A 24604-nucleotide genomic window follows, 5' to 3' on the forward strand; every position below is an offset into this window, starting at 1 on the left:
ATCCCTATACCTGTACCTATTTGCAGGGATAAAATCATTTGGCATGATTCTACATCTACACAGAAGGCTTTCCAATGCATGGAGCATGGGTGATATACAGATGCTGCTGCTGCTTCTTTTTCTTAAGTAAAAGGGTCTTGTTCTATCACCCAGGCTGGAGTGCAGTGGCACAATCATAGCTCACGGTAGCCTCACACTCCTGGGCTCAAGTGATTCTCTCCCATTAGGTTCCTGAGTAGCTAAGACTATAGGCACATGCTACCACACCCAGCTTAAAAAAAAAAAAAAAAAAGTGTTTTTTTGGAGACAAAGTCTTACTATGTTGCTCAGGCTGGTCTCCAATTCCTGGCCTCAAGTGACTCTCCCACCTCAGATCCTTTCGTCTTGGCCCCTGAAAGTGCTGAGATTACAGACATGAACTACTGCATCTGGTCTGAATGCTTCTTCATACAAAAGCAAGACAGCTGGAGCCCCAGAAGCATGCATTCGGATTGTGATGTGGGGATGGGAAGGAGAGTAAGGATGTCTAACCATCTTGGACTTGGGCACTTCTTTTTTTTTTCTTCAATTTTTGATACAGTCTCACTCTGTCTCCTAGGTTGGAGTGCAATGGTGTGATCTCAGCTCACTGCAACCTCCACCTCCTAGGTTCAAGCAATTCTCCTGCCTCAGCCTCCCAAGTACCTGGGACTACAGGCGTGAGCCAACACACCTGGCTAATTTTTGTATTTTTAGTAGAGGTTGGGTTTTGCCATATTGGCCAGGGTGGTCTCGAACTCCTTACCTCAAATGATCCGCCCACTTCAGCCTCCCAAATTGCTGGGATTACAGGTTTGAGCCACCATGCCTGGCCTTGGACTTGGCCATGTCTAAGACTTCCACTGTTTATATTGTTTATATTTTAATTAATTAATTAATTTATATTTTATTATTATTTTTTTAACAGAGATGGAGTCTCACTATGTTGCCCAGGCTGGTCTCAAACTCCTGGGTTCAAGTGATCCTCCGTTCTCGGCTTCCCAAAGTGTTTGGATTACAGATGTGAGCCACGGCACCAGGGCAATATCATTCATATTTTCACCTTTACTGTCTATACTTAAGTGAGAGCTTTCATTTGAAAGTATCTGCTTTTTATCTCTGGATTTGTTGTTGTTGTTATTGAAAGTTTTACTTATGTTTAAAATCAATTTTCTGAAGAGGTAACATTTATATGATTAACTGCAGGATTGATTATACTAGCAAATGACTGGAAACAACCTAAATATTATCAACAGAAGTCTGAATTAAACAAATTACAACACAACCATATCATGAATTGCTATAGCTGTAAAATCAAACAAGGAAGTGCTCTGGATAATCAGTGTGCAAAGTCAATCTCCCATTTTGGTCTCTTAGCTGCTAATTTCCCACACCCCTCATAGGTAATTTCTTATATATTTTTCCAGATTTTCTTTATACACCAGTAAATACAAATGTAGATTCTTACTTTCTCCTCGTTTTTATATGAAAAGTAGGATGCTTTACATACTGTTCTGTCGCTTATTTCGCTTAATAATGTATTGGATCTCTTTCCAAGATAGAGCCTTTCATTTGTCCAAAATCATCTTTCACATCTTGTAGTAACATATTAAAGTTTTTTTCCTGTAGGTCTTGTACATTTCTTGTTATGCTTATTCCTAGATGTTATACTGTTTTTATGGCTTTTGTAGTCTTTCCATTCTATCTTTTAATTAGTTGTTGTCATTTCATATGTCTTAATATCTGCTTATTAACTGTCTGTCCTTTTATTTTTCTCTTGATTTTTAAATATTTCCACAAACTCTGATTAGGTTTAACAAATCATACTCCTTTTGGTCCAGGTTTATCTTTGCAATGCAAAGCTCTATGTTCCGAAGTTTTTGGTGCCCTGATTGCTGTAAGCCACAGTGTGCTCAGGGCTTCTCACAATAAAGATATTCTTCCTGACAGTCAAAGAATAATTCTAAGTCAGAGAGGCTAAGTGTAAGGGCACTGCCAGACTGGAGCTCAATCAAAACTACGACATAATTTCACAAAAACTGTTCCATTCATTTACTACAACACAGCTAGCGTGTATCTTTCACAGATGTTTGCTTTGTCAGTTGAAACTACAGTCTTTGATTCCTTGGTGCTCACAGCCCAATATACTTCACATTTTCAGGAACCTGAAGGAAAACCTTTTCACGTATTTAGTTTGGGGCCAGCTCAGCACCTAGGAGGCCATCTATCTGCAACATCTTCCTGCACAATTATCTTAACTGCCTACTCTCATAATGACATACAATTTTAATGCAATATAATTACCAAAAATGTTTTCCATTCCTGCATTGCTTGTAGGCTGTCATAATTGGCCAGAAGGGACAAATATGATCAGATCTATTACATAATTTCTACTGCACTGAAGCTGTAAGTGGGTGGCTTTTAAATGGGTCAATCTTAGTTATTTTCCAAAAATTTGGAGGCAAAAGGCCATTCAATCCAAACCCAAATATTTGTGACCAACTATCATTCCCTTTCAATAAAAAGCCCTACATTTTCATAATAGTCTACAATAACTGCTCCTAAATTACAGCAAAATTATTTTCAAAGTCAGGTTTCCATTATTTAGGGAAAAATTATAAGGTGTGTGACTCTTCCTAGGCCATATTTCTCTCTCAATGCCTATTTCCCAGTTATTTCAGGTTTCATTGGCAACTTCATCAGAGCCCATTAGGGAGAAATGAAAATCATGAGATTTGGAGAATTGGTTGAAGAATCACAGAGTGTTAGAACTCATCTAATCCAATCTCATTTCACAGGTAAAGTAACCGAGGAAGAGAATGGTTAAATGACTTGCCCAACGACATGCAAGGACTTCCAAGAGACCAGGATTGCAGGCTGTCTCCTGCTTTCCAGTCCATCATTCCTTCTACCACATCATGATGCACCTTCCTAGGCACGAATGAGAAAACATGCCAATAATTATTATTGACAAAGATGTGATAGCTACCAATGAAACTCCACACATACATGCAACACTTCTTCAGCATTTCCTTTTCCTATTGGGCAATCTCATTCACTCTCATAGTTGTCATTACCACTGTGTAATCAATGACTTAAATTAGTATAGCCAGCCCTGGCCTCTTCTATGTACACCATTGCCTGTACTACCCGCCTAATTCACTGACAACTCAAATGACATCTTGTTGAAACTGAGCTTATATTTAATTTCCACTAAATGTGTTCTTTCTGTATTTCCTATTTTGGTTTTTGGCTTGATGATCACCCAGTTGTCTAAGTCCTCACGTTACCCTTCACATCCAATTTAGTTTTAATTTCTGTGGTTCTATTACCTAGATATTTCTCACATATTTTCTCATCTTTTCATTTCTATTTACATGTCTTTGTTAATTCTCACCTATACTCTGTATCTTTTCTCTTCAAAATTTTTCTCCATACTACCTTCAGAGTCATTTTTCCAAAGGGTAAATATTCTCTTGCTATGCTTTAGTCTAAAACTCTTTGCTATCTTTTTCATGTCCATTAAATCATGCCCATATAGTATGATGATGATTATTTTCTTTTTTTTTTTTTTTTTTTTGAGACGGAGTCTTGCTCTGTCACCCAGCCTGGAGTGTAGTGATGTGATCTCAGCTCACTGCAACCTCTGCCTCCCGGGTTCAAGTGATTCTCCTACGTCAGCCTCCTGAGTAGCTGGGACTACAGGCACCTGCCATCACACCTGGCTAATTTTTGTATTTTTAGTAGAGACGGGGTTTCACCATATTGGCCAGGCTTGTCTTGAACTCCTGACCTTGTGATCCGTCCGCCTCAGCCTCCCAAAGTACTGGGATTACAGGAGTGAGCCACCATGCCTGGCCTCTTTTTTTTTCTTTTTTCTTCTAGATTTGGGGGTACATGTGCAGATTTGTTAGATGGGTATATTGCGTGATGCTGAGGTTTAGGCTTCTAATGATCCTATTGCCCAAGTAGTGAATGTAGTACTGGATAAGTAGTTTTTCAACCCTTGTTTCTCCCCATACCTCCCCACTTTTGGAATCCCCAGTGTTTATTGTCCCTTCTTTGTGTCCTTGTGTACCCAATGTTTAGCTTTCTTTTATAAGTGAGGATATACAGTATTTGGTTTTCTGTTCCTGAGTTAATTTGCTTAGAATTTTTGCATCCATGTTGCTGCAAAGAACACGACTGTGTTCTTTTCTATGGCTGTATAATACTCCATGGTGTAGATATACCACATTTTCTGTATCCAATTCATTGTTCATGGGCACCTGGGTTGATTTTATGTATTTGCTACTGTGACTAGCACTACAATGAACATAACAAGTGCAGGTGTCTTTTTCAGTACAATGATTTATTTTCCTTTGGGTATATACCCAGTAATGGGACTTACAGGATTATTGAAGATCCTTCATGATCTGTCCCCTGTTTGCCTAGCTTCATCTCCCACCATAACTTTTCAACGTTAGCTTCTATAAACACAAAAATACTTGCAATTCTTTTAACTTAAGCTATTTCATGCCTCCGTGTCTTTACACGTGTAGCTCCCTCTGTCTAAACTATTATCCTCTGCTCACCCTTCCTACATGTCCACTGTTATCCTCATATTCATCCTTCAAGATGCAGTTTAAGAAAGAATCAACACCTCAGTGAAGACTATAGGCTGGGTTTATTTTCAGATTCTTCCTTGTGCCTTATACATACTTGTATTGTTATATATCACCACATAATTCCTTATTTACACATCACTGTGGTATTTATTATTATTATTATTATTAACTTTTTTAGACACAAAGTCTCTGTCACCTAGGCTGGAGTGCATGGCTCACTGCAGCCTCGACCTCCTGTGCTCAAGGGATCCTCCCTCCTCAGCATCCCTCCTGAGTAGCTGGGACTACAGGCACACACCACCATACCTGATTAATTTTTTAAAATGTTTTGTATTGACAAGGGTCTCACTATATTGTTTAGGCTGGCCTCAAACTCCTGGCCTCAAGCAATCCTCCTACCTCAGCCCCCCAAAGTGCTAGGATTACAGGCGTGAGCCACCATGCCCAGCCTGTGGTATTTATCTTTGCCTTGAGAGTCAGCATAGTTCCTGAATGAATAGTAGAACAAATAAATGGGCACACGTAACCTTTTTTTTTTTATGGTCAGATGTAACCTGGTATACTTAAAACATCCTGAAAATAATACTATTGGTCAATGCCGCTTGGAATGGACTCATTGCCCAAGCTTTATAGAACTAAAGTGTTTTAAATTTATAGAATTTTAATAACTATAATTTAAAGTGATTATGATTCACATCTACCTTACCCTTTCATTGAATCATGAGTTTGTTTCCTCACTATGAAATCATTGCATATAATTCTCTCCAGATGACAAAATAGTCATTTCAACATAACATGCAGATATGGAAAAGACATCTTACATTTAATCTCTTTTTCAATAAGGTATTTAACAGAGTATTTTATATATTTGTAGCAGCATTAGTTAGCATCCATAGCTCTACCAATCTTTAGTCAAATTTTGTTGCACAATTGTTAAGATGTTCTGGACTTCCAGGCTTTAAGAACATAAATGGATGAGGCTATTATATATAAACTCATAAATCACATATGTGGGGTTAAATACTGGTTTTACTAAATTAAACGGGGATATTTAGCTAATTGGAACACTAGCCTAAGGATTGGCTAATGTTTCATTTCAGGATTTCTCATATATTTTTACCAGGGTACACATTACAAAGACTAATGATTTTGTATTCCTGGGGAATCTAGATGCTCACCTCCTACAAAGGTAAAATTTATTTAAATTACTAATTATACCTAGGTCTTGCATTTTACTCCATTATATATTGCTTTAAATAACTTAATTTTAATAAGACTTCTACATAACTTTAGAGCCTGTGCCAAGTGTAAGCAATAGCTTCTAGCCCTTCCTTTCATTTTCTTGTATATGCCAGGTATTAGGAGTACCAAGTTTGGTAAGCAAGTGGGGAGTGTAAAGAGTACTGCGACCATCACAAAGATTTGGTTGGATCCAACCCTGGGTGTTCCACTTACTAGCTTTTGCTCTTAAGCAAGTAACCTGACCTTGTAGTTTCATTTCCCTCATCTTAATGAAAATAATAACACCTGCCTTAATTCCTCAGAGGATTATTTTAAAGATCCAATGAAAATAAATTAGAGACCTGAAGACTCAGGCTCAAGAAATGGGCAAGAGCAAAGGAAGTTCAGGTAAACAGAACCAGAGTCAAATACAACATATTGAACCACTGCATCAAAGACACTGCTGCTGCCACCAGCAGCCCCTGGATATACTTACCTTGGGCTGCCATCACTGCTGGCCCTGAGTCAGGCTCGCAGAGCATCATTGCTGCTGTTTCCTCTGCCAGCACTGCCAGAATGAACTGTAATATCACCTTATTAAGTCTTAACTCAAGCTGCAAGCAAGCCTAGAAATGTTTGTATCAGCCTTTTTATCTTTTATAGTAGGAGATTGGCCTATGGTCCTAGTCACAGGCCAATGGAGAGGAGACTCTCAGATTCAGCAGAGGATTAAGGCACTAGGTTCACAACATTTCTTTCTTGAACTACTGCCATGGTCTCCTAACTGGTATCACTGCTTCCAGCCTTGCTCCCCTTCAACCACTCTCCCTACCAGCATCAGAGTTTCCTTTTCAAAGGAAAATCTAATTTTGCTACTGTTCTGTGTAAAGCCTTGAATGACCCCGGTTTCCTCAATGCCTAGATAAATACAAACTTATTCTAATGCCCTATAAACCCTTCTAATCAGGTGTTCATCCCCCCAGCCATATTCCTCTGAACTTCCCATCCTCCAATGAACCCTTCTGTCTGGCTGAAATACTAGCTTTCCCAGTGAGTCACGCTGTTTAATGCCTCTTTGCTTTCCCTTTTATAAAAAGGAGAACTATGAAGGAATTAAAAAACAAAAGATGAGCATCTTTCTTCGGAAAAGGCCAGCACTGTGGGATCTTCCAGGCAGGGAGAGAAGTAAGGAAAGGTTCTTTCCAGGTTAAGGCTAAAGCGAGACCAATGGAAGAGAATTCTATGGCACGCTGCTGCAGGTGGAGGCACAGTCAGCCTGTGATCAGTAGAGAGGACCGCTGAGCCTACCCAGGGCACATAGTCCACATGGAAGAGGACAGGGACCTGTGTCAGGGAGCAGCAAGTAGCCAATTAAGCAAACTCACACCTCTGTCCTATTTTTGGGGATGAACATAATCCTGGGATGCTTGTTTTGACCCATGGAGGAGAGAAAGCTCCTCAAATGAATATAATGGAATATTTTACTAATGGACAATGTGATTTCAGGCCAAATTATACTTCATTTGAAGACTGTATACTTGTGGACTAGAAATCAATCATCATGACAGTGCATGCTCATGTTGTTCCTCCACTTGTAGAAACAACCTGTCAACTTTAAGTAATGAGATTCAGAAAATATGATTAAGTATAGAGCTTATTCAAGCACAAAGCTTGCCACCAGGAAACACTTACTCCAAACAAATGGGGTCAGTGTTTCAAAGAGGAGAAGTTAATGTTTCACTTATATAAGCAGAGACAGAAATTTTAGCAGAATTACAACATTTTCCATACAAGACAAGTGCATACAGTACAGTGATTTGATTGGTTACAAAATGCTACATTTGCTTCATTCTATGAGGAGAGGTAGTAATCTTGGGGGTGGGGGTGGGGGGTTCTTATCTCTGGTGCCATTTGGTCTTCTTAATGATTTACAGGGAAAAAAAAAAGGCAGAAGTTGCAGTTGTACATCAAGTGACTCAAGCCACATAGCCGTATTCCTCTTAAGGCTGGAATACTTTAAAATTCTAACAGCTTTAAGTTTGAATTATTTAATTTCACATTTCTCCATTTTCATTAAGATATTTTGAGTAAAGCATAGTAGATGTACTCAACAGCTCTGGGCTCCTTTTATATTCAGGAGTTTAGTCCTGTGTCACTAGGAAGGCTCATTCCGACAGTGTCGAGTCCCACAGCAGGGGAAATAAGTCAAGCTATAAGGCTGATGGGATATTGGCCAATTTTTTTTTTTTTTTTTTTTGAGATGGAGTCTTGCTCTGTCACCCAGGCTGGAGTGCAGTGGCACGATCTCAGCTCACTGCAACCTCTGCCTCCTCGGTTCAAGTGATTCTTCTGCCTCAGCCTCCCAAGTAGCTGGGACTACAGGTGTGCACCACCACGCCTGGCTATTTTTTGTATTTTTAGTAGAGACGGAGTTTCACCATGTTGGCCAGGCTGGTCTCGAACTCCTGACTTCGTGATCCACCCCCCTCAGCCTCCCAAAGTGCTGGGATTATGGGCTTGAGCCACCGCACCCAGCCTGGCCAAATTTAATGCAAAATGAAGGAAGTGACTTTGTGACCTGAGTCAGGCTACGTGGCTGCAGTTAATGCAATTCTGTGAACAATCATTATTTCATTTTTTTCAGCTCTGCATTGACTTCATTGTGAACAAATGCCACAGCAGCAATAAAGACAAAAACAGGACAAAAGTGAACAAATGATTATGTTTCCAAGAATAAGTCCCAGCTTCTGCCACCAAATTCCCCATGATCCAAACCAGCTGCTTAGCTGATCATTTAGAGTGTTGGATCTGAAAGATTAGTTGAGTTTTTATATCAACCATTAATTTAGTGATGTTATCTGGATGATAGACACTCAGTTTTTATGATAGCATAGGTTCCCCCTTGGGCGGCAGTGAGTGTGTCTAAAGCCACATGGTTTTATAATGCAGCCTTTCTCATTGGAGCAGCTTCATTGTTTAATAACAAGATACCCATGTAGCTATTATTTAGGACCTTTTGGTTAGGGCCTCTACTTGCCAAATGACATCCTCAATACCCAGTTGTGGTAGAGAGATGGAAGCAAAACGATTCTACCAATGGAACAAAGAACAAACACAAGATTGTAAATGAGGAAGATTTGTGGGTTTTGAAAGGGTACCAGCTATTTGACCTTGGACCCAGGCACAAACCAAAAAACACCATCCTAACTGTCCTCCGGGTAAGCTTGGCCATTGTATTTGTCCGTCCTCGCACTGTTATAAGAAATACCTGACACTGGGTGACGTATTTTTTTTTTGGACACTGGGTAATTTATAAAGAAAAGAGGTTTAATTGGTCCATGGTTCCACAGGCTGTATGGGAAGTATGGCGGTATCTGCTCGGCTTCTGGGGAGGCCTCAGGAAAACTACAATCATGGCGGAAGGTGAAGGGGGAGCCAGCACTTCACATGGCCAGGAGCAGCAGGAAGTGGAAGAGGTGCTACACACTTTTAAACAGCCACATCTCATGAGAACTCACTATCTCCACAACAGCACCAAGAGGGATGGTGTTAAACCATGAGAAACCAGCCCCATGATCCAATCACCTCCTACCAAGCTCCATCTTCAACAATGGGAATTATAGTTCAACATGAAATTTGAGCAAAGACACAGACTGAAACCATACCAGCCATAGATGGGTGCTGCACAGCCAGGGCTTTCCGTTTGGAGCTGCCCATTAAATACCCAGTTGCTGTGCCCATTCACTGGCAGGCCAATTAATACTTTCTAATATAATTTAATAAAACCTTAACTTTGTGAGTGGCCAAATGGCTACTACTACTCAGTTTTCAAGACTCAGTTCCAATATGCAGATAAAGTTGTGAAAGAATGGAGAAAACTGTTAAGATTAGTTATCTCTGGGAAAGGAGAGTAGGGGTGATCATGAGAGGGACTTTTCACTGTATAACCTCCTATGCTATTTGAATATCTCACAATATTAGTGTACTATTTTTATAATTGGATTTTCAAAAGTTAGAGAAATGGGGGTGCCGTCTTTGTTTTTTTTGGTTTAAAAATGACCTAAAATGTCTTGTAAAGAAGGCGCAAAAGCCATATGGGAAATAATAAGTAAAAATACCTTAAGTAGTTTTTAAAAATTATTGTCTTAAACATCATTGAGAGCTGTTGTCTCATTTAAAATGTACTCATTAACACGCCAAAGGATAAAATAAATAAGTAAATAAGGAGCATGTCGTATGTCCTTTGTAAATGCAAAGCAATTCTCTCATCCACCATTAGTGGGCCATCAGCCTTCCTCTTCAATTCCTACCTGACTGTGGGACATGTCCAGCCTTCTGAACTGGGTAGACCAGGTTGTCCTGTTAGTCTTCCTACCACATGTACCCTGGTATCCTACCACAGTACCATATACTGTACTCTTCTTTTCAAATGTGAATCAGGTGTATGTGATCATTTGATTTTCATTATAACCCTGGAGAAATAATGAAAGACACGTATTACCTCTTTGCTGATGAGGAAAACCTCTGCAGTTTCTGATGGAGCTAGGATGAGGATCCTGGTCTCCTAACCAGGTAGGACATTTTCTCTATTTCTCCCATGCTGCCTCATCTCTTAGATTGTTAGACCTGGACTCCCAAACCACCATGCACGCATTCCTTTTTTTTAAATGTGATTATTCTAGTGATACTGTAAACATAGCTCCCTAATTCTCTTCTAATGCTATTTCACAGCACTCTACTGTTTTCCTGATAACATAAAAAATTGAATATATATACATATATTCCAATAGAGTGTGTGTGTGTGTGTGTGTGATATTTTTTTCCCTAACCAGGCTATAAGCTCAATGAGGGCAAGGACTATATGTTGCCCATCATGACTCTATGCCTATTTAGTGCCTGGCATATTTGTTGAATGAATGAACAAACACTAGCTACTTTGTTAGTTCCTCCTGTTTCCGTTGCAGAATTATTAAAACTAATTTGAATGGAGAAGGAAATTGGTTGAGTCAGGTATCTAGGAAGTTCAGGAATCAGTTGGCTTCAATCATAGCTCTGTGGAGGTTAGACTACACTTCTTTTCTTCTTCTTACCCCTTCCGCTCTTCTCCTTCTTTTTCCTCTGTCTTTCCTCCCCATTCTCCCTCTTTTCCTCTTCCTCCTCCTTCTCCTTTTGCTCCTCTGTCTCTGCCATTTTCTCCTTCTGCGGCTGGACCTGCTCCACCTCCTCCATGCAGGGTGGTGAAGATGGCACAGGGAAGCTCTGGGATCTCTTGCCCTAGCTTAGCATCCCAGGGGAAAGAAATATATCTATTTCAACATCACTATTTTAATTTCAGGAACAGATAATTTTAGGGTTGGCCAGGCCTGTGTCCTATGCTCCCAGTGTGGCTGGAAGGGGGGTAGGGTACAGTGATAGGCAGCCCCTCTGAAACCATGTGGAAGCAGGGAATAGTGGTTTCCCCAAGGAAGGAATGATGAAAATAACATATGTCTGCCATAAATATTTTCTTAGGGAATTTTATTAAGAAGTAAAGAAGAGGCTACTTTTAATATGAAGCAACTTCCTGTCTTTTTGAATTAAAGTTCCTTAGATGGAGCTAAATTATGACCTTTTGAATTGTTTGACTTAGATCATAAACTTTTACAAGATGAAGTACACTTTATTCTTCAAGTCTGAAGGTGTTAATAAGTCAAGTGCAGTAATAAAGAGAAGCCCACCTACAACCTTTTACATCTATCTGTTCAGCAAAGCAGAGGACAGCAAAACATAGTTGGTTTATTTTGGCTTCCAGCCACATAGGAACTTTATAAATTTGTTTGCAGATAAACTGTTTCAATGTTGGAGAGGAACTGTACTGCTCAGTAACTACTATGGGATGCAGATCCCCATTTCATGGAGAAAAAGCTGCAAGCAGCGTGCTCATTTGCTGTGCATATGGAAAAACATAGAATGCTCACCATTCACATGACTGCTAAAGCATTGAAAGTGCTGATATTTCTGTACCCTCTATTCTCAAAGGGGGAAGTGGGTTTTCAGTTTTGAGCATTCGTTGATTTGCCTAGGTTCCTATGTTTGAAAGTTGTCTTCTGGGAAAGAAGTAATAATAAAAAAAATTTTTTTTTAAAAAAAAGACCAAACTTTTCTTATCCATTGCTGCTTCAGGGTACTTTACTTTTATATCCTTCCCATATTGGCGTGAACTGTCTGAGAATGCAACCGTTTTGTTGTTGCTGCTGTTGCTGTTGTTGTTGTTATTGTTAATTTTTAAACAAATATTTTTGTAGAGATGGGGTCTCACTCTGTTGTCCAGGCTGGTCTCTAACTTCTGGCCTCAAGCAATCTTCCCACCTCGGCCTCCCAAATTGCTGGTATTACAGGTGTGAGTCATTGTGCCTGGCCTGCATCATTTTTTAGAAATAGAGAATGAGTGTGACAAGTATTCTATTCAGTTGCCCAATAATGTAGTCAGATCAGATACTTAATTGCAGCTAGAAAGTATTAAGTGGGTTCTTTTTTTTTTTGGTCACAGGTCTTTTTTTTATATATAAACTTGATCTTAAGTAGAAGAAATAGTGAACTTCTCTGCTTTTTAAAGTTATAAATATATATGAATAAGAAAATACTGACAGAAATGAAAACAACCTCACATCCTGTACTTCCTGACATCCTCTTTTAATTTTGTAAAGTTTCCTGTCATTATTTTCCAGTGTATTTATTTTTAAGGAAGTGTCTTTAGCAAGAAGAAAGAGACAAGCACTGCTTCCCTCCCCCATACCCCTCCCTCTCTCCCTCTCTCTCTCTCTCACACACACTCAGACACTCACATACATACACACACACGCCCCTCAGAGATTTAGCAATTTTGCAGTATTATTATTCTACGATTCAGCAACCATGACCCATTTCTAGATGGACACATAGATTTGGGAAGCAGTGGAGTGAAGCTTCAGCACCAAAGGGAAAGCAAGAGGTACTAGGTCCTAGATCTCTACATTTATTCATGGTGAAGGTGTGATGAAATAAACATGTCGCAATATCATTAGTTATTGTTGTTAAGCTACCATTCATTGAGCTATTGCTAGGTATTATGTGCTAAATACTAAGTGTGCTGTCCTAAGTCCTAAGTACTTTACATGCACACACATACATTGCAGGTTTGTAATATGCCCACAATTTTTTAAATCAGCTTTGTTTATTTTTATTTTTCTTTTTTTAGAGACAGGGTCTCGCTCTGTTGCCCAGGCTGAAATACAGTGGCACAATCATAACTCACTGCAGCCTCCACCTCCTGGGCTCAAGCAATCCTCCTACCTTAGCCTCCTGAGTATCTGGGACTACAGACATGCACCACTTCACCTGGCTCCATGATTCTTAATATCAGAATTTCTTCTGTGGGTTAAGCCTGTGTTTTTGGTGGTCATGACCCATTAATAAATTATGAAATTAATTTAATGAGTAGAGATAAATTCAATTCTATAACACCTTTGTGAGGTGAATTATATTAACCCCATCTGACAGATGAGGAACATCAGAGCTTGGAAAGTTAAGTAACTCACCCAAATTCACAGACCTTGTTAAATGTAAAATTGCATTTGGAGTCTTTCTGTCTCCAAAACCTTAACTACTAAAGCTATACTGTACCATTTAACATATCTCACAGTAATGCTGGGCATATCACACCACAACTATAACTACATATAGAAGAAAACCTACCTTCTAATATATCTTATAAAAGAGAAAATAGGGTTTGTAAATTAGCAACCAGCCTGTATTGTATTGAATATAAGCTTAAAAGTCTAATGTGTATGTGCATATGTATGCGTGTGTGTGTGTGTGTGTGTGTGTGTGCATGTGTGTGCGTATCAATTAGAGGGTGGGGAAAAACATTTATAGAACTCAGTACCATTAATAAAAACATTAAAATTCATTGGCATTCAAAATTCATGAAGGACCTAGTCAATTTTTGGCTGTTATAGCAGAATACCAGAGATGGGTAATTTATTAAAAGAAGAAATTTATTCTGTTCATGGTTCTGAACGCCAGGAAGGCTGAGAGCATAGTACTGGCATCTGGCAGGAGTCATTCCATGGCAAAAGGATGGATGGCAGAAAGGGGCAGATGAAGCAGAAAGAAAAAGGGGGCCAGGCTCACCACAATTAACCCATTCCCATGATAACAACATTAGTCCATTCATGAGGACAAAGCCCTCATGACCTAATCACTTCTTAAAGGCCCCACCTCTTAATATTGTTACAATGGCAATTAAGTTTCCAACACATGAACTTTGGGAGACATGTTCTAACCATTGGGATGACTGACTTCTTAGGCAAGAGTTTCTTACTTTAAAAAAAATGCATAATAATAATATTTTGTGTTTACACGATGCTTTACAGGGCTTTTCTAGATATCATGTGACTTTCAAACATGCTATGGACTTTATATGTGAGGCCTTCACATGGTACAGGCTGTAAAAGTGGTTCTAGCTGATAACAAGTAGTTATCAACAAGAAAGCTAACACATTTTTACCACAATCCATGTTATAAAAATGGTTCTTATAGATAATCTGCCATTCCCAGCTCTTAAAGAAGTAGCATAGCTGCCAAATGAATAATCAAATAGATATATTTAATGGGCTCTAAAAAGTCAAACATAAAACCAATTAATAAATTGGCTCTGGGACTCAAATAGCTTTTGCAGGAAACATCTTTACTTTCAGAAATAACTATAATGGTGTTTCTTAAACACTTTTGCCATTTCAGAAAGATCCCCTGAAATTACTAGGAACACATCAGGTGTCAGCATTCATATATTCTCACTCACTCTTCATTTTTTTAGGGGAAAGAATGTATCCAAATTGACACAGACAGAACTTCTTTTAGTTGATGTTGGCTGTCATTTTATTCAGGTTTAAGTATGAGTCTAATTACCCTCAAAGGACTTTTTGACAAGTTTATCACATGACTACCAGAATTTCTGCTGTGGGTGAAGGAAGTGTTTTTGGTGGTCACAACTATCCATGACATCAATTTAGTGAGTACAGACAAACAATTTTTAAAAATGAAATAGAACAGAATACATAATATCAGAATGTGTCACTGGTAGTAAAGGTAAGTGTGTTTCATAGAACTTTTCCTGCAGTGTTGTGTTAGTCCCTTCTTGCATTGCTACTGTAAACCCCGAAAATCTGAGACAGGTCTCAGTTAATTTAGAAAGTTTATTTTGCCAAGGTTGAAGATGAGCCTGCGGCACAGCCTCAGGGAGTCCTGATGACATGTGGCCAAGGTGGCTGGGGCACAGCTTAGTTTTATACATTTTAGGGAGACATGAAGCATCAATCAGTATATGTAAGAAGTACATTGGTTGGGTCTGGAAAGGCGTGACAACTTGAAGCAAAGGCAGGAAGACTTGAAGCCGAAGCAGGGAGGGGGCTTCCAGGTCACAGATAGGTGAGAGACAAATGAATGGTTTCATTCTTTTGAGTTTCTGATTAGCCTTTCCAAAGGAGGCAATCAGATATACATCTATCTCAGTGAGCAGAGGGTGACTTTGAATAGAATGGGAGGCAGGTTTGCTCTAAGCAGTTCCCAGCTTGACTTTTCCATTTAGCTTAGTGATTTGGGGGCCCCAAGGTTTATTTTCCTTTCACATTATAAAGAAATACCTGAGACTGGATAATTCATAAAGAAAAGAGGTTCACAGCTCTGCAGGCTTTACAGGAAGCAATGATGCTAGCATCAGCTTGACTTCTGGGAAGACCTCAGGAAGCTTATGATCATGGCAGAAGGCAAAAGGAAAGCAGGAAAGCAGGCATGTCACATAGTCAGAGCAGAAGCAAGGAGAGGGGGAAGGTGCCACACACTTTCAAATGACCAGATGTCTAGAGAACTCACTATTGTGAAGACAGCACCAAGCCATGAGGGATCCAAACACCCTCCCACCAAGCCCCACCTCTAGCACTGGGGATTACAATTCAACATAAGATTTGGGCAGGGACAAATATCCAGACTATATCAAGTGCCTATGTGTATATTCTGTGTATACTGAGTGAGGATACTTAATGTGGGTTATGGTTTTAAAAAGCTTTGGAAACCACCATGTTAAGGCATTATCACCAAAGGAATTTTAGTGAAAATACAGTTTTTGGGTGGATGTTTCAGAGCACACAAGACTTTTTGTTATATGGAGTGGGGCACAGTGGAGAGAATTGCTGAGGGGTGAGGGATGTTGATGTCGAAAGTACAAAGGAGGTCAAATGAGCAAAACTCCACCTAATCCAGTTATACCTAATGGTGGTCCTAGTCTTTGGTCATGGCTATGGCTAATAAGATTTAAGATATACCTGTGGGTAGCACTGGCAGAAAGAAAGGCAAAAGGGAGAGGGACAGAGAGAAGAGGAAAAGAAGGCAAGAGAGAAAGGTCAGAGTGTTGACAGTGTGAGTTGGAAGAAAGATTGGGATTTATGTGTGAAAAAGAGGAAAAGGAGAGATAAGAGCAAAACTAAGAGACGTGCAAGATGAGGATTGGCAGATAGAATAACTTTCAGCTTTCAGCTGCCAGTAACGTAAGCTCAACTACAATGGCTCAAACAATAAATAAATGTATTGATTGGTTCACTGGCTTGGTTATGTCACAAGGTTCCACAGTGTTGTCCTCAGTTGCTCTCCCCTTGTGAATATATGATGGCTATAGGATGGCTAAAGCAGGGCTGTGGGTCTGGGATGACTGGAAGAGCAACTGGGATTATGTGCTTCCTTATCCCATTCAAGGAGCAAAAGGCTGGATTCCTGTGGATCTCTGAATGACAAGGGATAATTTTCCAGAATACCCAGCACTCTTCTGCATACATCTCATTGGCCAGACTTGAATCACATACCCATTTCTGAATCTATTACTGACAGATGGATGGCATTACTTAGACCATTCAGATGCCTTTCTGGAGCTGGCATCAATCTTTCCCAGGCACATGACTAGAAGGGAGGAAAGCAAAATTGAGGTTCACTAGGAATACAGGAGATGATTTTTTGCTGAGTAGGCAATCAACAAAGTTCACTGCACACAAGAATTTTTAAAAACTTTGGTAATATATCCTAGTGGCTATAGTAGATTTGATATGGAAAATTTCCATCACTAAAACAGTTTCATTTTTAGAGTCCTATTATGTCATGTTCCTTCTCATAGAAGAATGCCTTTGAAGGTATTTAAATAAACTTAAAGAAATCAAGTACAGAGAGTTTCTATTTTCTGTATATTTTACCACCAAAAGAAATCTCAATTTCTACCCCAAAATAATATGCTGTATTCACTCCCTAGAGACAATGCACAATGATTGACCTCCGTTGGAACACACATCATAATACAGAAGCACTAGCCATTGTGTAGAGCTTTACTTCTCTGCCTGATTCCCTCCCCCACTCAGAAGTTATACTTCAGCATTATCCTCCTATGTCCTAGCCAACTTTCTGCATCATGACACAAAGACATTGATGGTTAGGATCATTCTAGCCCGAAGAAAGCAAGGGCAAAGCCAGCCAGGCTTAGATGAAACGCACACTGGTTGCTGAATGGCCACGGTGTTTTGAAGTTTCTCTTTATGAAAGGCTAGCATAAAGTCAACAGCCCACAGTTGCTCAAATCTGTGCTTTAGTTTCATTGCCACCACCAAACACTTCTCCACCCAGGAGAATTACAGCTAAGTGTTGTTTTAACTACATCCCCAGGGGAGTATTGAGTAAGACAAAAAGCATGCTAGGTCAACAACAGATCTTTTCTGTAAAAAGGAACATTTCAGGAAAATTAAACAAAGTGTAGAAAAGCCTTAGCTTGCAATCTGTTGTTGCAAAGTTCAAACAATGGCTTTCCTCCCTACTTAGGCAAACACCAAGCAGGAAGCTCTGAACAGGAAAAAAAAAAAAAAAGACCGTCCAGAGCCATAGAAGAGAATAGCTCATGATGACAGTCATTGTTACTTCATTCCTATTTAGACACAATTAAGGCCATTAGTTCTTTAATTCCAATTCATCTGATTATTTTCAGAAGTTCTAGAGTGAGGACCTTACAATCCTAGAAATCCTACCTGATGAACTCTTAAAAATTGAAGCATAGCTTTTCAGTTATTTCAAAGCTCAGCTAAATCCCCAAATAGTTTGACTCGCCTTCCCTTGTTCCCTGGCAACAATGTGCAGGTAAATTGCTCTACCTGGGATCTCTACTGACGGTAGGGCCTATGGGAAAACAAGATTCATAGCTTGCTCACTGGTGTTTGCAAATATCTTCTGGAGTTTGAAAACTATACTTTTCCTATGTGGACTTTGTGATTTTCTGTTTGGAAAATTTTGTTATTGTCCTCCTGCTTTTCTTTTCCTCTGCTGCATAATTTCAACATTCAGTTTTCCGTTAATCGATGTCATAGTGCCATCCCACAACAATGTCGGCTGAGCTCACTGCTGGCTGCCTTCATAGCGACCAGCTGAAAATATTATAGGACTTTTCCCCATGAGCCCACACTGAACAAAAGCACCTTGCCACTTTTTTCTGTTTTAACATTTGTCTACCCCAAGAGGAGCTGGGCAGAATTCAAAAAATATTTGTCATCTGGGAACAGAAATAAACAAACAGGTCATGTGAGAGGTCTTATTTTTTCAGATGCTCTACTGATTATCTCACTTTGTTGACTGATTAATGCCATTCCCCTTGAATAAGTCATTTATATTATCTCAGTTTCTATTCTATGCTTCCTAAAGTTGACATTGCGAGGATGAGTAAATTCTTATAATAGGTGGGGATTTAGTGAGCACTGATATATTTGACTAAAAAATTTCTTTTATAAAGTGTTTTAAAAATAATTTAAAATTTCAAAAGCTCCTTAGGACATTACCTAGCATTTTAAGGAAAGCCTAGGACACTGATTTTCATTCCCTTCGGAGTTCTTCCAGCTTTAAAATTCTATGAATTTATGAATAGAATAGTTCCCCCTTATCCTTGAAGGATACGTTCCAAGACTTAGTAGATGCCTGAAACTGTGCATAGTACTGAACCCTAGACTGTCTATACTATGTTTTTTCAATCTGATAATCTAGATGGTTGCATCTACAGTGCAGATAACTGGACCAAAAGATGATTCACCTTTGGAAGGGACTGAGCGGAATGCTGTGAGATTTCATCACACTACTCAGAATGGTGCACAATATAAAACTTATGAGTTGTTAATTTCCAAAATTTTCCCTTAAACATCTTCAGATCGTGGTTGACTGCAGGTAGCTGAAATTATGGAAAGCAAAACCACGGATAAGGGGGGAACTACTGTATATACTTCCTAAGTCTCAGTATGAGATTCTGAATTTGTTTTACAAAGGTTAAATAAATCAGTTAAATATTGACTAGGTAATGCAAATCTATGCATAAAGCAAAATAATAGTATAATTCTGTGATTATGTAATAATACCTTACACACAATAGGTACTAAAAAACTATTTCTTGATTCTTACCAACTTTCACATTTTCGCATACCGGTTTTCTAACTGTGGAAACTCTATGCAGTAGGATTTTCAAATAGGTGAGTCATTTTATAGCAATATATTTTATAGCTTATATAACTAATATGTTTGGAAGGAAATTTATTCCTTTAGTAGGACGAGATCTGCCATTCCTATCATCCTTCACAGGGTCTTTTGTTTCACTTTATGTGTGTATGGCATTATAAAGGCTTACTGGAGTGCTATTTTTTTCTTCCATTACACAGAAGTCAGATATTAGAAGAGCAAAATCCATAATATTCCTTCCCAGGAATATCCCAAACCAGACAAATAAACAGAAAACCAAAACGCTTTTGCCTTGTTTGACCTTAAGTAATGCTAGTGGGGTTCAACATCTTCTCTAAGGTTCAGGCCCTTGTCTAGTTGGATACAGACCAGGTAATGTCCTCTTTGCTCCAATAAGAGAAAAAGGCATGCTTATTCCTCCTGGTTTTACCACCATTCTCTGTATCTTTCTTAACAATCCCTGCCAATTTGCCCTGTCAATCACCTTCTAAAGCTTGCTGCCTGGTTCACATTTGTGACTCCTGACTTCCAGTAACCTACTGAGTCTACCAGGTACATTCAGACTGGTCTCCCCCTGGACACCCATCATCATCATCACAGTAATAATACCTCCCACCTATTACTATGTGCCAGGTAGGCAGCATGCATAATGTGCACTATCTCAATTAAACCTTACAACAACCCTATGAGGCTAATACTGCTATTCGTTGCTTCAGGTTACTAAGAAAGCACATAGCAAATAAGTGGTAGAGGCAGGACTTGAACCCAGGAAGTCTCCCAAATACTATTCTCCATCTCCTCTCAACTCTTGCTCAAATGGAGAACTGAATAGGAGCCACTTGGGTAACAGCCAAGCTCCCTAACCATATGGCATTGTTCCCATCTGTGGAAGGGCATAGGTCCAGCTGCATAGAATGATGTTGCCTTCTGACAGTCTTCTCTTAACTATCTTAGTGGCAAGAGGCTTTATTCATTTTCTTTGTACTCAAAATTAGCTTTTACTTTTTATCCACACACAACGCCACAGATAGCCCAGATTGAATTCATTATGGGCTATCATGTCCCCTGTCATTTGTTTATAAGAAGAGCTCTGGCCTGGCCTTAGCAACTTTTAGGTAAAGCCATCTTAAAAAAAGTCAAGAGCCACAGAAATAGAGTTCCAAAAATGACAAACATTGCAAGCATTCATTTTATACCCACACAATCTTTATTTTCCAATTTCTGTTAGTTGAAAACAAGAACAGTAAGAGAGCTCAGAAGAGAGTGGATCTTTAGAAATACTTCCAACTATCTATAGCCAAAAGCCAAACATACTCCTACATCCTTATTTCATGCAAACTAGATAATATAAAAAAGACTTGGAAAATGCTTTATAGCTGTGTGTAAGCTAAAAAACCTACATAATCACACACAAATGAATGGGAGATATGAGTAGCAAATACAGGGCCTATGTTCTTTACCATACAAATCGAAAGGATAAAAGACTAAAGTGTGGATTCAATTAAGAACTTAGTGGTGCCTTTTGAGAGGTGGCATTTTCCAGTATGTATCTCAGGCAGTCTAAAGAGTGATACCACAGAGCAAATGAAAGTCTCTAAGGGGAACTATTCTGTCTTGTGGTGAAAGTCAAGGCAAGGTGAGAGATAGAAGTAGATTTGTGGGCCAGGTGCAGTGGCTCACGCCTGTAATCCCAGCACTTTGGGAGGCCAAGGCGGGCAGATCACCTGAGGTCAGGAGTTCGAGACCAGCCTGGCCAACATGGTGAAACCACGTCTCTACTAAAAATACAGGAATTAGCTGGGCATGGTGGCAGGAACCTGTAATCCCAGCTACTCGGGAGGCTGAGGCAGGATAATCACTTGAACCCAGGAGGCGGAGGTTGCAGTGAGCCGAGATGGTGCCATTGCACTCTAGCCTGGGGTACAAGAGCAAGATTTCGTCTCAAAAAAAAAAAAAAAAAAAAAAAGTAGATTTATGGTTGCCAGGGTTCAGGTCAGAAATATTGTAAAGTAAGAGGGACCTTCTCACTTGATGAGAGCAAAAGTCTTAGCTTGGTAGGAAAGGAACTATCTATCTCCTGTCTGAGTGACAGAAACAGGAAGGAAGAGTGAGCAATACCCCTCTCTGTATTGCATTTGGCCTGTTAGGAAACCACGAGATGGGGCATATGATAAACCCAGTCTGCTACTGTCTCAGTGTTCTCCTCTGGAATCTTGAACCACACAGGAGTTTTCTCAAATGAGCAGACTGTCTGATTCTGGAAACTGATCACCCACCCAAGTACGAGGTTCCAGATGGCAGGGATCTGGTCTGTTTTGTACACAGCTGTATTGTGAGGACCTGGGACATAGTAGGTTCTCAGTGAATATTTATTGAATGAACATTCAAATGCACACGCCACAGAGCCCAATAATTTGAGAGTAGCCCAGAAATATTTGGGACTTGTTTTGCGCTTCACCTAAACAATGATGGCAAAACAAGAAAAAGGAGGAGGAGAAGGAGGAGGATGAGAAGGAGGAAGAGGTCATTGGTCATCTGCTGAGTTATTTTGTTCATATCCAGTTTGTGTTTGTGGCTTCCTTGCAGAAAAGATGCCAGAAGATTGTAAAGGAATAATTGTGTGTTTCTGTGTATTTGTGTGCATGACTATTCTTATTGATGTATATATATCAAATCATGTTGCTATATCTATGTCTGTGGATGACTTTAATTAACCTTTTTTCAACCCTGCTGAAATGAAAGACTTTTCTAATTCTCCTGATTTAGAAGTAGTTATTTAGAATTATAAGAAGTATGATTAGCTCACAAACGAAAGAGCCCATCTTTGCTAATAATAGTGCTAATAAGAGAAAGGTAATCTGGTAAGGCCAATCCTCTACTCCAGAAATCTCAGGACATCTAAAATTGGGAGTTGGTGGCCGTGTAAACAAATTCAAATTACCTTCCAGCAAAAACCTCAAACTACTTGTTTGAGATGGTTTTGGCTGGAAGACGTGAATCCAGATCAAAATCAAAAGCCACAGAAATACTGAAATAGTTGAAACAGAGACACAGTCATTACAGGAAGCTTATGAAGGTTCAAAGGAGGTTAAAAAAAGAAAAAGAAAGAAAAGGAAGAGCTGCAGCAAGAAACGCTTGTGGCATTCATTGCCCATCCCTACTGGAAATGTTGACGATATCCTTTGAAGAGGAAGAGGAAGGAGTTCGAGGTGCAAAACAGGCAGCCTAGACAGTGACAAAACAGGAAACAGGAGTGCTGATGAAACTGAACTGTGAATTGGGAAGACAGCAACGCATTAAAGCCACAGGGCTGTGAAAGACACTCGAAAAGGACAATGTAAAAGTGGCGAGGGACTCAGAATGAACTATGGATTAAATAAGCATTGACAAATAGATAACGAGGTCTAAATTTTCTTATTGAAATGACCTAAAAACAAACTTAGTCATATTATTATCATTCTAGGAGTATTCTATTGTACTAGAATTGCATTGAATCAAATACTGTTTGAAATAAATGGATAAATTTATTTCTGTTGCTAACATATAGAGATATCTCATAATGGTGTTGGTTAATAGTAATAGGTAACAATTAACACAATGCCCACAATACTTTATAGGTAACATCATTTAATCCTGACAAATATTTTTTTGCTTGTTTTTTTGAGACAGGGTCTCCCTTTGTCACCCAGGCTGGAGTGCAGTAACCTGATCATGGCTCACTGCAGCCTCGATTTTCCAGGCCCAAGAGATCCTCCTGCTTCAGCCTCCTGAGTAGCTCGGACTACATGCATGCCCCACCACACCTGCCTAGTTTTTTTTCTTTATTTTTAGTAGAAACAGGGTCCCACTATGTTGCCCAGACTGGTCTCTAACTCCTGAGCTCAAGTGATCCTCCCGAAGTGCTGGAATTACAGGCATGAGCCACTGCATCTGGCCAAAAAATCTTAAAAGGTATATGATATTAACACTTTCAATTTATAGATGAAGTCTCTGAGGTTGTATGATTTGTTAAGGCTCAAGTTACGGGCCAATGTAGAATAGTTTATGACAATAGCTTCCCAGTCTTGACTCCAGAGCCTGGGTTCTCTGTGCCATTTGATCAATACATGACATGACATTCTACTGAGCACACCTCTGGCTCATTTCCATTTCCATTTGCTCTGTTTACCAGAATTGTTGCTATGTGCCTTTGCCAACCTTTAAAGAGAGAGATAATGGGCAGCAAAATGCCCAGAATTAAGGAACAACCCAAGGAAGATGAAAGAATCCGAGATAATAAGGCCCAACGTCAAGTCGGTTATTATAGATTGTAAAATTCAAGTCCCTCATTAGAGTGAGTAAATTTTTGACCTCTAATTAAAAGTCTTGCTAAAAGAATTTTAGCAGGTTAGTGACAAAATCCTTGGACTAAGTAGAGAATGACCAGTAAGTTATTTTATGTACACTTATTTAATAATATAGCATTACTTTTTGAAGATTACTGTGTCAAGAGTCTAATGTAACAGTCTTATTATAACTTAGAATATTGATTTGAACATCAGCATAAAATAAGGCACCCCTGAATTTTTCCCGACCAAGAAAAATGTCCTTGTACTGTGGTCACAGCACGTGTATCTTTCCCTCCCTCCCTCCCTCCCTCCGTTCCTTCCTTCCTTCCTTCCTGTCTTTCTTTTCTTTTCTTTTCTTTTGGAATCTTTCTCTGTCACCCAGGCTGGAGTGCAGTGGCACGATCTTGGCTCACTGCAACCTCCGCCTCCTGGGTTCCAGCAATTCTCGTGACTCAGCCTCCCAAGTAGTTGGGATTACAGGCGCCCACCACCATGCCCAGCTAATTTTTGTATTTTTAGTAGAGACAGGGTTTCACTATGTTGCCCAGGCTGGTCTTGAACTCCTGGCCCCAGGTGATCCATCCACCTCAGCCTTCCAGAGTGCCGGGATAACAGGCGTGAGCCACCGCGCTCAGCCAGCATGTGTATCTTTCTAACGTAACTTACACTCTTGACACAGTAATCTTCAAAAAGACTGTCAGTTCTTTTGGCATTATTATTGCTATTTGACATTATTGTTATTATTCATATAATAACAATAACTTGGTGTGGTTAAGTTCTTTGTCTAAGGTCACATAACATAGTAGATATTTCAAATTTCTCCAAAATATTTCACCCAAAATTCATACTGTTTTCCAGTAAGGTCCAAATTGGATTAAATTTAAGTTTATG

At 39.4% G+C, this 24604-nt stretch overlaps 1 long non-coding RNA gene across 1 annotated transcript in view; it reads right to left on the reverse strand.

The window, feature by feature from the left end:
• The window catches only part of LOC134809792 (uncharacterized), a 38337-nt gene that overhangs the window by 4420 nt on the left and 9313 nt on the right, over positions 1-24604 (reverse strand). The window lies entirely within an intron of this gene.

The sequence above is a fragment of the Pan troglodytes genome, chromosome 3, assembly GCF_028858775.2.
Source record: "Pan troglodytes isolate AG18354 chromosome 3, NHGRI_mPanTro3-v2.0_pri, whole genome shotgun sequence".
Taxonomy (NCBI): Eukaryota; Metazoa; Chordata; class Mammalia; order Primates; family Hominidae; genus Pan; species Pan troglodytes.